This window comes from Serinus canaria, chromosome 2 (assembly GCF_022539315.1).
Source record: "Serinus canaria isolate serCan28SL12 chromosome 2, serCan2020, whole genome shotgun sequence".
NCBI classification, from domain to species: Eukaryota; Metazoa; Chordata; class Aves; order Passeriformes; family Fringillidae; genus Serinus; species Serinus canaria.
Window position 1 is genome coordinate 89,251,947 of NC_066315.1, and position 14,921 is coordinate 89,266,867.

Below are 14,921 nucleotides of genomic sequence, written 5' to 3' on the forward strand. Positions count from 1 at the left end.
ATTGAACTCTCCAAATAAGCAGCTGCCATCTGAAAGACATAATTAAAGAATTTGAACTTTTTATGAAAGTAAATAGAGCTACAGAGAAAACAGAGGAAAATGGGATTTTTTTCTCTTATTATTCTTATTAAGCCCATGACATTAGATTTGCTGAAAAGTCTTCCATTAAAATGATCAAGAAGGAGCCAATTATCAGACAGAGCTACAGAAATTAAAATAATGTTACACTGGTAGAGAGAATGTACATAAAGAATTAATCTCAGAAGCGGAGACACTGGCCTCTCATTAATCACCCAATATGAACATCATGTACTTTGAATGAAATTCAAAATGTTTGCATGCTGAACAGCCCAATTAGCATCTTGTTGCCTGAAGCTAAGAAGCAGGAATGGATTGGAGCAGGGGTGCATCCTAATTCTTGCGGTATATCTGCATTGTTATGAGCAAAATGGGGTATTTTTATATGCTTAGTACAGCTCAGAGCCACCTCATGGAGACAGGTGACTTTATGTTATTTCTAAAGAAAAAAAGGGGTCAATACCTTTTAAAACCAGCCAGAGAATGAGCTCCTTCTGACTTCAGCATTGCTTTTTGTGAGAAGTAATAATTCTGGAGCACTGGCTGAGGCCAAGCCCTGGAGGAGGAAGGCAGACAAATGCATGGCTTCTAGATACTAGACAAGAGCCTTGGCACAAGCTGGCTGCTGAGTTGCCCAGGCTGTAAAGACTTGGCATGCCTTAGTGTCTGTGGAGTCTGAAGTTAAAAATTATAAAAGAGAAGGTACTGAAAACTTAAGTACAACTAAGATTATCTGGCAGCTGACAGTACATTTGTAGTTTTGGAGGCAGGACCCCAAATTGTCCATGTTAAAATCAGTGCACGGTTAGTGTGGCAGGTTTAGGTGCATTCTTTCATTATGTGGCTGTTTGCTGTTTTTACAATGAAGATCTTTATTTGTGACACAAACCAGGGGTGAACCAATGTTGTCATTCATAAAGCTGCTGTCTCCTTCAATCTCATGCTAGTGAAGGAAATGAGAAGGTATGAGTGGATATATCTTCTAATTACTGCTGATGATGAGAGGTAATACTGTCTTGCAATTGTTTCATTCTGGAGAACCAAATTTTTACTGCCCTGTCATGATTAACAAGCTTCTCACACCAGATTTTCCACAAGGGATCACTAAGTGTATGTACCTCATTTTTTTGTGTGCCAGAGCTCAACCCATGCCATGGTACTGGGAGAAGCTGTAATGATGAACAAAAACAATTGAAGCTGCATTTTAGAGAATACCTCTGCTATGTTTTTGAAAACCAGTTAGATAAGACATTTCAGGCCACATACATAAAATAATTGGATACTTCTGACTTCAGTGCCTGTGTGGTTCACCACTTTGTAAAGTGAAGGTACCTACACATCTCTACTTCACCTGGTTGTTTTGAAAATAAATTCCTTCTATTGCATTGACATGGAAAAACACCCATGGGACAAGTAAATAATCTGTGGTCAGATTGGGATTTGAGCTAATGTGAGCTGAAGCTGTGAGAGGAATACACGGAACACAGATCAGTATTAAACATTATTTCAGGACCCCAGTGTCAGTCATCCCCAGTGTCAGTCATCCTCCCTGCTGAATGAAGTGGTAAACTTCTGTGGAGAATGGCATGTGATGAATTAACTGTGCACAAGAGCCCTGAACTAATATTTTACCATCAGCTTTAAAACTGACACCTCAAAACTACAGTGATTTGCTTTTTTAAGCTTCCTGTTATCCTACATTGTTTTTGGAAGTTTTTATCTATATATGATGGTGGGAGGTGGAGGCTGCATAACTAAGTATTTTAAAGGTTTGTGGGTTTTGGGTGTTTTTTTTGGTTTTTTTTTGTTTGTTTTTTTTTTATTATTATTATTTTTTATTTTTATGAATGGTGAATAAACCCATCCTGACAGAAAGAATATCTTGCAATACATTTGATTATATTTTACATACATCACATTTTGATATAAAGAATTATCCCTTGAAAGTTGGTGGGTTTTTGGTGAAGGATTTTAAAGAAATTTTTTATACAAAAAAAAACCAAGATTTTTTTTGTCTTCCAACCCATAGTAACCCATTGGCTTACTATGATCACTTCACCTGCACAGCAGGAACAGAAAAAAACTTTCTCAAGGGATTTGCAATAGATGAGTCTGATAAGTTTTCCTTTAAATTTTAATAGTCAGCAGTATTCACCCCGGATCTTTTAGTGCAAAATGCAGGTGAGGAGAAAGGGAAACACTGCCATGTTTTGTTTCTGTTTTATTAAGAAACTATTATTATACTGAGAGTGTTGAAAAGTTGGAAGTAAACATAGAGCTGATGAATTAGTAGGCATGTTACGGGTTACACAGTAAAGTTACAAAAAAATGCACTGCAATGTTTGTTCTGTGATCAGTACCAGTAATTGTCTCCCCACAACACAATCTCAGGAAGTTAGGTAGCTTTTTTTTTTTTATTAACAGCTACAGTTGCACCCTTTTACTTGAAGGGGAGTCATTCAATGAAATATAAACAGAAATATATTGTATCCCAGTCCTCATTAAAAGGATTAAACTTCTTTAATACTGTCATAAATACATTGTCATAAAGAGGCAGCAAAAGTGATTTTTCTGCATACAAGATTCATGTAGATATTTGTGACAATTTGTGACAAAGAGATCAATAACAATTTAAAAACTCATGTGTGAACAAAATGTAGTTATTCCACTTGGACCATAAATATAAATGTCTGTCTATCTCAATTGACTTATTTCTTTCTTTCTAGGCATTTTCTAAGGAGGTTTTGGTAGAATGAGGAATGTGAATTGCAGCTATTTTTAACTGTTAAACAAAATACATAAAAAGTGATAGGAAGGTATGTTTCTACCAGAAATGCATGCTACATGAAACATGAATAAGCAGCTGAGAGAGAAATGGAATTCTATCATAAAAAATTTACCGTCTTATCTGTTTTCAGCATTTTTCTTGTTCGAATTAAATTTCTTTTCTTTTTGAAAGAAAGTCTGTGTTATAGAAGGAATTAGCTGAAGAAAGCAAAATCTGAATTTCTTACTTCTTGTTGAAGAGCTAAATGGAGAGATATATAAGATAAAGCCATTCAAGAAGCTGTTGAAGATGTACAACTTCCAGAGTTAAAAATTATTAAGTCTGTCCAGGAAAATCTTTGAAGAGCTTCAGAAGACAGAAATAGGTTTTGTACCTTTTTTTTTTTTTTTAATGAATTTAAGTTTACAATACGAGGTCCAGAGGAGACAAACTTCACAAAGTGTTCAGAAGGTACATCTGAAATAATGCTGAATCTGTGATATGTATAGGAAGCATGAAACATGTAGGTACAGGCAACAGTCAGAAAATATCAAGAACATTCCCTGCTCAGGTTAGAGCCATGTACAGTGGAAGGCCAGAACACAACAGACACACAAAGCTGAAATAAGGCCCTGAACAATTAATTTCGAAGCTCAGTCTGATTCAGGCAGAAGACTGGATTAGGTGGCCTGTGGAGGTCCCTTACAACCAACTTTTTCTTTGTTTCTGTGAGTAAAAACTTGATGGGCTGAGAAATGAAATTAAATTTAAAAACTACAATTAATAGTTAAATTAAAATCAGTAAAATTAATTTAATAATTGTAAAAATATTAATTGTGGTTTAGCTACATTTATATATATAAAGCAATAAACTCTTTTAATCTTAAATTTACTTGTATCTAGGATGTGAAAAGAGATGACACAACTTCTTGTTTTATCTTCATATGAGATGATGATTCTGATTTATATTTTGACTTAAAAAATTTGTTGGGCTCTGTTTTTTGCAATGACTGCTCAATAAAAGTCCATGTCACTTTTAAGGGGAAACAAAATAATATTTTTCTAGGGAATATTATGAGTTCTTCCTAAGAAAAATATTAAGCAGAAATTCGAACATGTGAAGTGTAAATCTGATGGTTGATTTCTGAAGTGAGACTATGTAATGTGCTGATAAAGAAAACCTAATAAATCAGTTTCAACTAGTCATTAGGAAAAGCAAAAATCCTAATAACTGCAATAATCCTAATAAATTATATGGCATACACCACATAGTGCTGTAATCTGATGTAATGTAATTGAGATATGTGGATTTTCTTTCTTTGACTATAACTATTAATTGCCATGTTCATCTGTTTGCTTTTTTGCTTGCTGAAGGGGCAATTCTGTTCTCAGCCTTCATAAGGGTCTGCAATTATAACATTCATAAAATCAGCTATTCATAAACATGTCACATAAAGTATTTCACAGAGTTTATGTGAAAGGAAATTGAAGTCTCTTGGAAATGGAACTGAATCTTGTCCAAACAACCTTCGATACACTAATCCAGCTTTATTGTTTTTGTATATTACAGCCTTCTTTATCCATGCATGCTATCATTAACCATACAGTATGTTTTGATAAATGTTCCCCTTCCTGGAAACTCGTGCAGTTCTTTGACCACTGTCTCTGTTGGTGGTGCTTTTTCATTAAGCTTAAACTGGAAAAAGAAATGTCATATTTAGGTGAAAGAAACTGATAAGATGAAAAAGTAATTACCTCCCAAGGTGTTTGTGTGGTACAACTATCTGTCTGCCCTTTAAGACTCCTAAATAATTGGTTAATATTTGAGAAATAATAAACAATTATACCTAAGGCTAATAGCACCACTTAATTTTTATTAAAGATCTACTATGTCCAGGGTCACCATGTAATATGAATTAGTCAGGCAATAATACCAAATAATACCAGTACTCAGGGTATGACTTAGGATATATTTTGGAGGAGCAGTTCCTTCATTTTAAGAAATGATGAAGGGAGCAATAAAGAAAAGAATTTCTGGTATGAATTTCAGGCTATCTATACTTCTACCTATACATATTTTGATTATAAAATACCCCTAAATGTTGCTTTGATCTACATCATAGTCCTTCAAGGTTTTTCTTTGCCTCACAGGCAGTTAGTTATGGATATGTTGGGCCGTTCAGATTTGTGTGCCTCTGGTGCTGCCCTTGGCCAGAATCCACAGTGTGTGCTCAGGGAGAAGCCTCAGAAAAGCAGACTAGCCCTACCCTCACTCTGCTCAGGAGCATGTACATGTGTGTCTGCATCATGGTTCAGTCATCATTTCACCACAGCCTTGAGGTTCAGCCTTGCCTGTGGTTGTTCTGCCCTGCATAAGGGCATGCTCAAGCAAAGATGTAGGTCCAGACGTGGAAGGGAAAAGCTGACTTGAGTCCTCATTGTGTGTGCATAAATTATCCCCTCTACAAATGAAATAGGTTAGACTGTGAATGCAATGGCAGCCAATTTAAATTTGGCTCCAGGTATTTGGGCAATGAATTCAGTCTGTTATAGCTACTTAAAATCCACAAATAAATTCAGTAAACCTGTGCATTTGGTCATGTGTAAATTTGATTTTAATATCTGTGCTGATGAAGCCTCTTTTTCTTCTTATTCCCATGAGCTTTTAGACCTGTCTGATTCTGTCTGTGATGCAGGCATTAAGTCACAGAGTACACTGGCTGTGTGCCCATATGTGCTTCTGCCACTGCAGCTGGCCATGCCAGTGGTACCCTGTGCCCCAAGGATTGAAAGACCCAAAGCAGGCAACTCTGGGGGCTGTCAGGTCACACTCTGCACAGTCTGTGCTGGGCTCTGCTCTCCTTGGCTGTTGTCCCTCTTGGGGGTACAAACACCATGTTTAATGACATGTGTGAAGTATGAGACTGAGGTCTCAGTACCAGCAGCACCTCTGATTTGGTTTATGTAGAGGAGCACATGACATTCACAGGAGCATGGTTAAAGAGGAGCACGGTTTAAACATCAACACACTTGAAAGTAAATTTTTCTGCTACACTGAGATACAAAATTCAAAAAAGAGGGTTGGGAACATCTGTGACTAGTTTGGGATTTTGCTGTAGCAAATGCAAAGTGTAAATTCTAACAGAACTCTCTTCTTGAGAAATGTTTTAATAGTGTAGCTGACCAGATGCATTTATGAACTCCAGTCAGGGAGCTTCTGAAAACCTCTCACTAGTGCCTCGTCCTGCAGGGGGAGAAGGATATCAATGGTGCTCCTGTTCAAATTTTTCTGGCTGATATGAAGTTTTGCTATAGTAAGTCATAGCAATAGGGCCAAGAAAAGACATCTTCATCAGTATTTTTCTGAGAAAACTTTGTTCAGGATCCAAACCAACAAAAAAACTATCTCCATAAATTTTTAATTTTTTAAGAACTCTTCAATGGAAAAGTGAGGAGTTTCCAGGTGTTTCTACTTGGGGGTGAAGGAAAATTCAGTAAAAATCCAATTATCAATGAAAAAGTAGGCTGACATAAATTTTTCAAAGATTTAAAGATTATGATGATGATTATTATTTGTCCTCTCTTTCTTAGCCAGACATGGGGTATTGCATTCCAAAAGGGTTTTGTCTGGCATGGCTTGGTTACTTCCAGTTGCCTAATTTTGAGTCTGCAAGAACTGGTGGAGTATCAGTTTATCTCACATTTGATACTTCTTTCAAGACGACCTTCTTCAAACACTCTCACTCTTAACACTGGAAATTATGGAAGAGGAAAACAAACTTTAGCATTTGTAACAATTGCCACAAAGTGGTGAAGCTTTCTGACAGAAGGAACACAGTAGTGAGGAAATGAAGGGCTGTTTGGGACGAAGGGCATATAGCTGACTCTGGGTTTCACTTTTCATTTTGTTCTTTCTCACCTGTTTGAAGGTTTTGTCTCTGTGTGTCACTTCTATGCTGTTAGAAGTTATATCTTTTGTTAAATAATTCAGAGCTTTCCAGACTGCCAGTCAGGGAAGGATTAAAGCTATTGGATTTGTTTCTTTCTTTCTTCACTTCTTCTTTCCTTTTCTTTCTTTCTTTCTTTATGTCTTTCTTTCTTTCTTTCTTTCGTTCTTTCTTTCTTTCTTTCTGTCTCTTTCTTTCTTTCTTTCTTCTTCTTTCTTTCTTTCTTTCTTCTTTCTTTCTTTCTTTCTTTCTTTCTTTCTTTCTTTCTTTCTTCTTTTCTTTCTTTCTTTCTTTCTTTCTTCTTTCTTTTCTTTCTTTCTTCTTTTCTTTCTTTCTTTTTTTCTTTCTTTCTTCCTCTTTGTGTTTATTTTATAAAACAGAAAAGGAGATGGCAAAATGAAAAAAAATTAATATCCATCACAGATGTGCTAGACCTGTGTTAGATTGTTCCTGAAAGAAATAAGAAGCAGAGGTCACACCAGGAATCATATTTTACACTGTGGTCTTTTGTCAAAGCAAACATTCTGTTAAATCAAATCACTATTCATTATCTAAATTTAAAAATCTTTCTTGCTTTTCTAACTTTAATTCATGATGTTTCAAGTGAAATCTCACAAGGTTCAGAATATGAAACTTATTTAAAGCTAGAATTTGCATACAAAATTATGAACTAATTTTAAAATAAGAGATATTAAATTGTTTTAGGCTTGTCTTCATTAATATGGAAATAAAAAATATCTCTGCTTGAGGCAGATCATATTAGGTTTGCTCTGAGATTTTTTGAAATTTTTCTTCTTGCATCACGTGTTTCAGCAAAGAAAGCAACAAGCAAATAATGAATTTTTTCACCACTATGGAGATAATCTCAGTGAAGCTGATCTCCCAAAGACTGTGAAACATACAATAAGTATCCTAAGTATAAATTTCTGAACTCTAGCCATAACATTAATGATTCAATTTTGCTTCCCTTCTCCCAGGCAATGTTCTTGAGAAAAGAATGGCAAAGAGCCATGCATGGTATCAGCTGACAAAAAGGTTCTAGGCTTCTCTTTGTCCAGTAGTTGCAGAAATTTATAAATATTCCCAGAATTAGACAAAGGATTTTACTAATTTACTCAGTTATTTTGTGGATAGTCCACTACATTTGGCCCCAAGCCCAACTTCATGACATGGGAATGGTTGTCAAAACCACTTTAAATTGGCTTTGTTCACTCTCATCACAGCTGTCAGAGAGTTGTGATGGGCAGAATCTCCTAAAACACCCTTTAAAATCTTTCATGTCATGAAAAAAAATGTTCATAGTATACTATGCTATTCAATCCTATTGTTCAATATCAATGCAAGACCATAAAACAGGGAATTTTTGACCTAGATGCAGAATTTCCGGACATCTGACTGTTCTTCTTCTCTTCTCACTGTCTGCCATCAATGTCATCACCTAGCTGCCCATATGTTTGTAAGAAATAAGGACTTGGATAAAGTCCAGGAGCCTCCAGATTAACTAAAGCATGAATAAGGAGACACATTACACAACTGACAGACAAGTTGAGAAAGTACTTATCGACTGTCAAGGAATGCATGCTTTGATGGTCCTACTGCATTTGTACCTTAACCTGCAACATTCACTATTGCATACTTTCCTCTTTTCCTTTCCTGCCTGCCTGAGCATTAAACACTTGTTTCAGTGAGATAAAATGCTCCTTTGTTTGTCCTAAAAAACGATGCCATTTTCTTTTGGTAGTATCTCACAAGCGGGCTGTGTGGAGTTGCTTCCATGAATGTGCTTAGACCTTCTGGAGTAAGGATGAGAAAAAAATGGATCATGCAGTACAGAGCAGTGCTTTACATGTAGCCAAATGGATTTTGATACAAAATGCTCAAGTAACTTGTTTTTTTAGCTTTTCAGAAAGCTTACCTCTATCCTTCAGCTCCTGTCCTCTGCAGTGCTGCTACCAGTGCAGAGGCTCTCAGCTGAGGCAAGCTGAGCCCAGTGCTGTTAATGGGGTAGCTGGGCCTGGCCTATTATTGAGAGGGTTTGCATCTTTCTCTATCTCTTTCTTTTGTCTGCAGAACCAGTGCAGTCTTCTAAAATCCACCAGTTTCAAAATTTACTCGCTGAACTTCATTCTTCCTGAGAATGCCTTAGATCTGCCTGTCAATGTAGCAAAGTTTTATTCTCATATTCAAGTTTTTCTATAAAGAATGTGAGGACTTGAGCATGAAGCGTTTTTGCAATAAACATTTTTTGCAATTTAAATGTAGAACTTTAAATTGATGGGCTTGTCTAAAAGCTGGATGCAGAAGGTCCTTGTATAATTTATCTTATTTTGCATGCTTGTAATCATAATTAGTGTACTTAAGTTGTACTGATTGTATATACTATGTCCTGATAATGTTGTATGTGCATGCATTGTGTTTGTATTCTGATACTTGCTACACAAGCGGAATACTCAGAAAAAGTTAATATTTTGGTAATTCTGACCTCATTTACATTCTTATAAATATATGCGATCACAAACTACTCCTGAAAAAGAAGACACTGCAAAATATATACGTAGTTAAAGCTAGTCTCAAAATCTTTCATGTGGTTTTAGTTATTACAGTTAGCACTTGCATAAATCTTAATTCTTCTCTGAAAAGAAACCTCTTGTGAATGGTATCTGATGCAGCAGTAAAACAAATCTTTCATTATGTTTTATAGTATCACAGGTAAAACAGCTACAGAATTTAACACAGAGGTATCTTTTTTTGTAAAGGTGGAAGAATACATCTGAAAATAATCTGATTCTGTGCCTTACTTTTTCTGCATAAGGATTCAGCTTTATGAGAAGCAAAGTCCTGTGTCTTTCACTCCCCATGACATTCTACAAGGTGATGATTGCAGCTAGTTCCTGAGGGGATCATTCAAGCCTATCTTAGTGAAGGAAGAGCTAGATCCCAAATCTAGACATTCTCTGTCTGGAAAATGGACTCTGTCTCTTGTTTCTGGAGCTTTTGCTGCACAAAGCCTATCAAGATAATCTTTCAAGGGTTTACCATGACCTTCATGAAGAAAGCACAAATCCTCTGTCTGCCTCTGAATGACACAGTTCCCTGAATCCTGTTTCTCAAGTCTGACTGGCACACATGCAGCCTTGTGAGCCAGGCTCTGCTGTGTAACTACATAAATATATTAGCCCAGAGGAAGGAGCTGACTACTTGCCTCAGGTGTTTCAAAACTTTGTTGTTACATGGACATAAACATTCTGGATCACTCACTCAGTGACTTCCTTCCCAAAGTTCAGCCTGATTAACTGGATCACTTCCTATAGAGGTTTGCAAAAAGTTATCCTGTGCATATTGTACAGCTTACTACTTTGGTTGGCATTGCTACAAAAGTTCCTCAGCATGTATTTCTAAAAACTGGGAAAGGGTTCTCTGCTTTGTTGCAGGGCTGCCCACTCTGAAGTGAAAGGTCAAAGATGTCACTACTGAGGACAAGTTTAATCTCACTAAGGCAGTCCTGCTGGCCTTCATCATTAAAATTATATTTCTGACATATTTTGGAGCCAAGTGTCCTATAAATTCTAAACCTTATATAAAAAGAAAAAGTTTTCGTTGTCTGTTAATACACAAGATTGTAAAAACTTGTGAACAAGGTGAGACATACTGCTTGGAAGTGAATGTTTTTATGTGCAAACAAGTGAACAGCAACTCTTGACCAGATTCTTCAAACAAAAGTCACTTCAAACAAAAATGTTACCTTTTTAGTGTCTCCCCTGTCTCAAAAGTGCTTGTTGCATATATTAGATTTGCTTCAAGGTGATTTGAATGTACATCCTCAGTGTTTAAAAACTTTTTTTCCATTCATGAAAGATCATTTATTCATATTTGATTTTATCCCCCTTGTATTTGTCCTTATTTGGACTTCACATGCCTTGCAGATACAAATGTATGGAAAATAATCCATATTGCATTATATTGGATTCATGGATATTACAAAAGAAAGGCCCCATAGCATTAGGATTTTGTGTGTATAAGTTCCTCTTAGAAATGTGAGCAGCATATTAAGAAGCTAAGACAGAGGATGAATTTCAGCATTGGAATGGTTCTAATTCCTCCAAGACAGTTTGGTTTCTAATGATCCTGATTAAAGGAGGACCCTAATGAAGAAGGCAAAGGTAAGTATTTCATGTTGCTTTTTGATGAGTTATAGTCAAGGCAAAATCTATTGGTACAATCTGTCAGTTGCAACCAAACAACATAGAAATTAAAAAAAACAGGGATGAAATTAGCCTCAAAATAATAATTTAACAATTCATTCCATAGCTCCTCCTTTTTTGATTTGTGCAACATCAAGTAGCAGAAGGGAAAATGGTGGTTAATTCATACATTGCATTTAATTTCTTTTCATCAAAAATTAACGGTTGTTTTTAATTATCTGAAGAAGCAGTTCTTCAAGTTTATAGTGATTTAAACCTCCTTAGGTCTTCTCAATCTTTTGTACAGGCATTGTGACCATGATTTTTAGTTCTGCTTTTTAAAATACAGCCAGTATCCTGACCAATAATTGAGTTCTGCTTAATTATGATCAATTTATAGAGAACTTTCTGTGTTTTCTTTCTCAAAAAAAAAAAAAAAGGACACAACACTTTCCATTCCCTCTAATTTTAGAATAAGCATTTCAAATGTTTCAATTACATTTAGAGGTTTTTTGTTTCCTTTATCTTTGGGAATCATGCAGGGGAAGGTAACATTACAAAGAAAAGCATGGAACAAATTAATCTGTTGTCTTGCATATGTAAGTCTAACTGTGTACTGTTCCCTTCAGTGCAGTCCCATCTCTTGGAATAATCTGCCCATCCATGAGCACTTGAAGGAGTTGGTGTCTGCAAATAGTTGAGATGAAGAAAGGAAGAACCTAAAAATTTTCTGTCTGTTGGGGTCACTGAAGGTGGATGTGACCCCTCTGACACAATGAAAACCAAGCCTGTTGAAGCCCTTCACAGGACCTAATGCTGATGAAACTGGATATCATCTTAATCAAAATGTATTCCGGGTCACTGTGGTTTTATTTTTATTCCAATATTATCTTTTAAAGTACCGTGTGACTATGGATTTTATTATAATAACAGAGCACATATGATAATGCTCTAGCATTCAAAATAATCCAAAATAATTTGAAAATAATGAGATAATAATTGCCCTCTTTACACAGGGTACTTATGTAATTATTACAGGATAAACTGATCTCATTTAAATTACCTATTTGATTATGTAATATATGCTTTGTGAGATAGTATTACCCAGTCCATTTATGTGTCCATTTTGATTGACATCACTTTCTCACTAAATACTTTCCTTCTGTATTCAGCTAAAATAGACTAAATTCATCATGTGCTGAATGGAAACTTAAGAATAAGTGTTTAGATAATTGGGCATCGGGGATTCTTGGAAGTCTTTATTATGTGAGAGTGCCCAAATAACATCTGTTCCTACATTCCTGTTATTCACAGTTGCTTTGTAGTTATTGGGTCTTCAGGGACATCAGAAGCAAGAAACAAAGATATGCTGAATAAAATCCACTTTATGTAAAGCCTTTACACCCATCTAGTTAGTGAATGTGGCCTGGTTTAGGATAAGGCTGAATATCAGTGAATTAAAGGCATGACTGGTTTTTGATATTTAAAACCAGCCATGTGTAAGGAATACAGAAAGAAGTTGTTCAGGAGAGTACCCATGCCCGGACACTTGGGGAAACCAAAACAGAGCCAGCTCCTTCAAGATTTGTTTCAACATCAGTAATTTCCCCCCAAATACCAGTAATTTCCAGTATATTCTCTAGAGAAGGTGATACCACAGGTTCAAAGGAAATGTAATTACAGCTGAAAATCATAATAATTAATTGTTTGAGAACAAAGGAGGAAACAGGTATGGCATGAAGGGCCATGCTCCTCAGAGACTAGAAACAGCTAGTCAATTGTAAAACATCAGTTTTCTGGAATTATACCTGTTGTCTGTCCCAAATACAAATTATTTATATCTCAGTTCCATCCATAGACTGGTTAAATGGTGAATTATGGTAGCATAAACAAGACACTTGGTTGTTCCCTTGACCAAAAATTAATTTTCAACATTTCTCAATATTATGCATTGCAATCTTCCTTCTATTTCTGTTTCAAGGCTCTAATTTTAAACAGAAATTGTAAATGGTTTTGATTTAACACTGATTTTGCACTTATTGCTGATAAAGCACACCTTAATCTCATGAAACCTCAAAAGCCAGCAACAGGCATTTTTTAAGTGTGCTGTTCTCAGAAAGTCCACCAGCTAATGCCTCTGTTCTCCATTCTGCTAAAGAGGTTTGATCACAACTTGGTTTTTACTACATGTGATGATACCTTGAATTCAAGGCTGGATTTCTTTCTGTGATGTGTTAGCCAAGATAAAACTGATGAGAAAGGAGGCACAAAATTGGGTTTTCTATGAGGAAAAGAAGGTGTATGACATTGTGCTGCTATTAGCATTTCTTATAACTTTAAAAAGACAAGAAGAGTTGAATTTGACATAATATAAGAACATGTACTGTGGCAATATACGGACAGGAAATTGACAATCAGAGAATCAGTGGTTAAATAAATTATTTTTCCATATGTTCTGTTTCACTGTAGTGATTTTCAGCATGCTCCACTTCTATTAACAAATGGTTATATGGAAGCTTTTATCTTTCACTAGTATTATCTCAGATGATTATAAAATGAAGCTCTACTTAAAACAGAAAAAAGAGAAAATTGTTTAATTATTATTCATTCTTAAAGAATAGTGAAGAAATATATATGAAATCAAAATTCACAAGTTTAGGAATTCAGAGGGTCTTTTTTCTTTTTTTAATAGCACACCTCTTTTTTAATTAATGAAAGATAAAAAACTTAATTATCATTCTAAAATTAAAGTGTTTTATCAGACCTCTTCATGTCTAAAACATAGTTTTGGATAGTCAGGACACCAAAGCAAGGTTCTTTGCATTTTCTAGATATATATTGCCATTTATGTTCTGGTCTCTTAAGCGCCACTGGAGAGCTTCGCTGCATTCCCACACTTAAATTTTTGTTTTTGTAGAATGGTGATGACAGCACTCACCTCCTTAATTGTTTTACTCCCCAAAATCCTCCAATTCATTAGGGTGAGCAGAGGCTGGCAAAACTGGCTTACCGTTGTGAAAGCAGGGGGCTGTGATTTAAGAGTGACCTTGAAGAGTGTGCAGAGGCTGATGTGGGTCAGTGAGAGCAGCTGTACTCAGGATTATGTAGATGCCTGAAACAGATGTCTATATGGAAGTAAATCAGCAGCACGAAAGCTAGGCAGCAATAAGGAAGCTAAGGAAGTAGGAATGAACTGAGTCTGGAGCTGCTCCCAGCTCTGTTAGTCTGTGTGCCACCAGCTAGCTGGGCAACAGAGAGGCTGTGGGTCACGCAGGAGGGGGTGGAGGGGAGGTCAGTCCCCAGATCTGCAGTTCCCCAGTGGGAACACAGCCTCTTGACATCATTTTGTCCCTTGCAGTGGTTTCTCAAAGCATTGTCCTAACCTAATTTTCAGCACAGCATTAGATACAAAGACAATTAGAATCTAGTGGCCCTGGTCCCTCCTATAGGGCTGTGTTATAACCTGTTAAATAGTTATCTAAATATACTCATATAATCTTCAACAGTGGCAGTCATATGCCAGTCTTCCATTGAAGGCTCTATATCCCAATAAATAAAATCTGCTTCTCAATTAATAATTTATAATCCCATTTAGCCAGTATGCTATTGAAAACAAATTAATGTTATTCATATTTGCTTTTATCAAACTGGGAATGATATAGCATGGGATTTATTGGTATTTCTTCCCTAACTACTGTTCTGATTTTGCTTCTTACTTGCCTCCTCCAGAGGAAGTTCCAATCCCTTTTGCAATGGCTACAAATTTTGGTGAAATTGTTCCTCTCTGTTTTCTACTACAGTTCTGTTAATTTCAATAAGTTGCTAATAAAGTCTGTTCAGAAGAACTGTTCAGAATAATAACGTCTTCTGAACATCCCTGACTGCAAGAAAGGAAAGAAGGGAAGAAAGGAAGCAGATTGCAAGTATTGTTTCTCCTGCAGTCTGTCA